At 33.2% G+C, this 5,144-nt stretch overlaps 1 pseudogene; it reads left to right on the forward strand.

The window, feature by feature from the left end:
• The first annotated feature begins 3,277 nt into the window (after nucleotides 1–3,277).
• Nucleotides 3,278–4,174, forward strand: LOC107506486 (annotated as a pseudogene).
• The last annotated feature ends 970 nt before the right edge of the window (nucleotides 4,175–5,144 follow it).

Genomic DNA, 5,144 nt, shown 5'->3' on the forward strand with positions numbered 1-5,144 from the left:
TAAACATAGGGATATATGTAGCTTTACGTATGTTTTCAAATTTTGGGGGTAGCTACCTGGAAGAGAGATTTCTGGGTCATATGGTAACACTATGCTAATTTTTTGGAGGAACCTATTAACTGTTTTCAGAGAGGCTGAACCAATTTATATCACTACTGGCTTTGAATGCAAAAATAACACTTTAGTGTTTAGTTTCCTCATAGTTCAATTTGTGAAATGTTTCTTATTGTATGATTTCCAGGATAGAACTAGAATAAATAATTAATTTAAAATTGTCTTTAGATTAATAAAGTATAAATATAAATTATTATAACTTTAGACTAACAATTGTTTTAGCAGTGAGAAAATTATGTTTTTTAAAAATTTGTTTATCATTTGTAAGGGTCCATTGATATACTACCAATCTGACATTATTATCATTATTACTTAGCATTAATAGAACACATTGAATTTTCAGAATACTATAATCATTAATTCGTCTTATTTCGTAACACTCTTGTAAGGTAATGTGATTATAGTAAATTAAGTTCCAAATAATTCAGATTTCTGCTTGGAAGGATTATCACTTACAAATGAATATATTCCATATTAGACGTTAGTAATCTTTGGAATTTTTGAACTCATTGCATAGATATATGCAAGCATAGATAAAAAGTCAAAAAGTATGTTGATTATAGCTATGCCATTTGTGCCATGTTATTTAATATTATGGTATTTCGATACTCTTTATCCTGAGAAATTTGCATATAAATTTGCTTAGGCTTTTTCCATTTTTCTTGAAGTCACAAATTAAAAGTCGTGACAAAAAACTTCTGTAAATCATCTATTTATTCATCCTCTGGGCCTCACTTTCGTTAAATAATTTATATATGCTCTTATTTATGTCAGATCCCTTTAGAAATCTCCAACAAATTATCTTTTGTCAACATCTTCTAGTAACTCTATTCCATTTCTAATGAAATTCATGTCCTTCCAAAAATCATGTTTTTTATGGTCCGTGAAATAAATGTCACAGTTATTTGCCAGAAAATTCTCTTTGAGCTTAAAAAACTCCCCAAACCCTTACCTGTCAGAAGGTGAGTCAGAAAGGGAACAAGGTGGAGTTTTCAAGTAGATTTAAGAAGCCTAAAAAAAGAAGAAATTTTTATATTTATTTTAATAATTAAGTATCTTTTTTATGGCTGTCCTCTATCTTCATTTCTTACAGCAATTAAGGGACTCTCTAAGACAGCAATACCATAATTTGCTATCTCAATGGTGATAGGAAACCTGAAAATACTAACATAATTTCTTAATCATTTCTTCTACTGAATTCAGACTTTTCCCCTGGGAATGGAAGAGTGTTAAAGAAGCTATCTTATATCAGCAATGTAGATTAATATTTTCAAATGCACCTTCTTGAAAAACAAATTCAGATGCGAGTATTGTAACAGGAGAAGAAACTTTCTAAAGAAGGAGCTAATTTCTTAAGAAGGAAGAAGGATTTTGGAAGAAACAAAAAAGTATCATATAGAAGAGAAGAAATTTCTTGCAGGTGGCATTAAACTCAATTCATACAACTTGGTCTTTCACAGTTGACTAATACTCAAATAAATAAATAATGTTTTTTCATTTGTTTTCTTAACTTCCATGACTTAGATAGTAAGTATTGTTCTATGAGATATATACAAATACACACATGTGTATATATATGTGCATGTGTGTGTTTATATGTGTATAAATAAGAATATATAGCTACATAGATATATAACTATGAACATAGATATATTCATACATATATATCTCTAAATGTTATCTAGACAGGTCTATCATCATTTATATCTATCTATCTACTCATCTTTATATATATATATATATATTTGACAATATAAAATATCTGATATTGGCTATTTTTTGACTTACTGAAAAGAGACTTTCATTGCTCAATCAAATAGTAGTTACTAGAGAAATTTGGTTAGAAGTATAGCGACAACACTTGGTGTCATGGAATTCACACTGTCCTTGGCAATTTGAAAGCCCTGGCCCCCTGGTGTTTCTGACTGATTACCTATTAATAAATCAGGAGTTCACATAATTTCATCTTAGGTTTGATAATTCACTAGGGAGACTCATAGAACTCAGTAAAGCATTTTACTTACTATTAGTAGTTTGCTATAAAGTATACACTTCAGAATCAGCCAAATGAAAGAGATTCATAAGGCTAGGTTTGAGGGGAGAAGTATGGAGCTTCCCGACCCTCTCCTGGTATGCCGCCTTACCACTCCACGTATTCACTGACCCACAAGCTCTCTTAAACCATCACTTAAGGTTTTTATGGAGGTTTCATTACATAGAAATGTTTGATTAAATCTTTGCCCACTGGTCATTATCTAAATTTCCAGTTCCCCTTCACTCCCTGGAGACTGGGAGGTAGAGCTGCAAGTTTCAAGCTTCTAATCAATGTTTGGTGTTTCTGGCAACTATCTCCTATCCTAAAGACATCTAAGAGCCCCAAAGAGTTTCCTCATTAGAACAAAATCAAGTTCTTATCATCATTATCTCTTAGTAAGTTCCAAGAGTTTTAGGAGCTCTGTGCCAGGAAGTGCAACCAAATATCTTTCTATGATACCAAATATCTTTCTATGATACCACAACCATAAGAAGAAGACTTCTTAAGCCTGCCTAATTGATGTAGTTATAGTTTTACTAAAAGTTAAAATAATTTTGGAATAACTGAGATTCATATTTTTCACCATTAAATCCAGGTATAGATGAAGTGTAGCTCTAATAATTATCCAAATTGGAAAAAAAAAACAGGGAATTAACATGCTAGTTAATAATCATTTTATAACAACAACAAAAAAAGTAATATGAATATATTTAGGTTTCCATGATTCTTCTAAAATTATATACTAGTCATTATACATTGATAACTGCAAAAATAGCTCTCCTACCATTCTGATATTATTCTCAGAAATAGAGAAGGAGATCTTTTCTCTATTTACATTATCATGTCAACTTATTTTATCTGAAAGAATATGGAACAACTCAAAGTAAGAAGGACTAGTAGTTTTTAATCTAATTAACAAACCTAGATTCTAAAAATGTTTTTTATATAATTATCAATCTATCTCTACTCTTTTATAAAATACTATACATTTAAAATATGTTATTTATAAATTCTACATTTAAACTAAAAAAAAAAAAAGTTTAAACTCACTGCTCCAGAGAAATTGGTATAATTTTATAAGTGTAATACTTAATGCATGATATATTTCTTGATATGTTAAGTGTGTAAATGCACCCTGTTGTGATATTTATAAACAGGTTTGTGAGCCTTATTTTTGCCAAGCTTTTTCTCAATACCAATTGCTGGTTTATCGCCTCCATTAATCAGCCTCAATTCCTGGCTCTCTTAGGGAGGATGAAACTCTATAAGAAGATGGCCCAGTGTTGTGCTAAAATGTTTGCAGAGAGTCAGCCTAAAAAAAAGAAACACTGCACAAAAAGAGAAAGGTTCGTGGGAGAAGAAGCAGAAGCCTCAGGCTAAGTGGAAAGAGGAGAAAGAGGTGGCTGCCTCAACTCCTGAGAAGGAGATAGGTGAATGTGTGCTGGCACTAGCTGCCGAGTTGAAGGCCAAGGACCCTCTTTGCTCACCTTTCCAAAAGGACCTTTGTGTTAGCTGACTTTAAGAACAAATGATCTCAGCAAGTACACTCTCTCTGTGGTGCTGCCCCATTTTGGGGATCACTTTGAAAAGAATGGTTGGTCCTTGTGATACTATGAGAACTACTTCCCTAAAGGGCTCACTCTTGCTTTCATGAGTTGCAACCTCATCAGTGGAATGTTCTAGCAATTGGACGAGCCGAGAAAAATGTTCTTGCCAGTGTCATCCACTTTGGAACCAATAACAGCAGCTCTATTTCGTGAGTCCTGGTCTTCTATGGCCAGGTGTTTACCATTCTCCTGCGTGCGGATGGACAGCTGAACTAGGAGTCACATACATGGCACACACATGGCGGAAGCTGAATCTTGGCAGCAAAGAGACCCAGACACTGGTTCAGAATACTTTTCCTGGGAGGGGGCCTTCCAGCAAGAAGAGAAAGCTTACAATCAGGACAAAATGTTCAAGTACACATCTTCTGCCATCTCTAGGCTGCCTGCACTAGCTCTTCATAAAGACAGGGGTCATTAAAGAAAGTGAAGTTTGGGGGGGTGGGGTGGGAATCATTGGGCCTCAGTGATAGGCTATTGATTTAAAAACTAATGATAAAATGTTAATGATATAAATATTATTGTTAGATTATCATATTTAAATCATTATTACTTTTTATTTTAGATATGGGATTTTTATTAAGAACGACTGCTGAAACTTTATAAATGATGTCTAAAGCATGAGGAACATTTTACACAAGAGGAGATGATTGAAGGCTGAGAGACCATGTATAAGATTGCTAAATTAGGGGTATGAGGTTGTGAGGAAAAGTATTCAACATCAAGGACTCCAAAAAACTATGATTTTCTCTTCTTCCGAAAAGCTGGAATTCACTCCCCCAGTTATTGAGCAATGGAAGTTACCTTCACAAAGGGCTATAGAATTCATCATAAATTTATTGTAGCCTCATAAATACATAAAGGGTATTGTTACATACAGACATTTAATTTGTTTATTCATTTATAAAATACTTATTGACAAATTATTCCCTCTTCCTTGTCATATAAATTCTAGTGAGGAAAAAAATTAAGAAGTAAAAGATATATTGTTTTTCAGATACTGATAACTATGATCAAGAAAATTAAGACAGAAATACCACCAGGAGTACAGCCGTCTCTTCCTCAGCAACTCTTGTCCCCTTGCCAATGACAACATACAGGTCTAGAAAGAAGGCAGTTACTTCTTCATTCTTGGAAGGAAAAAGGATCTAGGACTTCGATCGGATTTCATCCCTCTTGTTCTTACATACTATATTGTCAGCCTAGTTTAGTCACTTTCAAAGTCTGTTGCATATGTGTGGAATAGAAAGTTTATTAAAAATACAATTGCTTTTACCTCAACAATTTCTACACTAATGTGACAGAGATACAGTTCAGTTCAGTTATACGCATATGTAACAACATCCCAGGTCATTCATATTCAAGAAGTCTGTAGAGTAGCTTCACAAATG

Source organism: Rousettus aegyptiacus, unplaced genomic scaffold (assembly GCF_014176215.1).
Source record: "Rousettus aegyptiacus isolate mRouAeg1 unplaced genomic scaffold, mRouAeg1.p scaffold_m13_p_11, whole genome shotgun sequence".
Classification (NCBI taxonomy): Eukaryota; Metazoa; Chordata; class Mammalia; order Chiroptera; family Pteropodidae; genus Rousettus; species Rousettus aegyptiacus.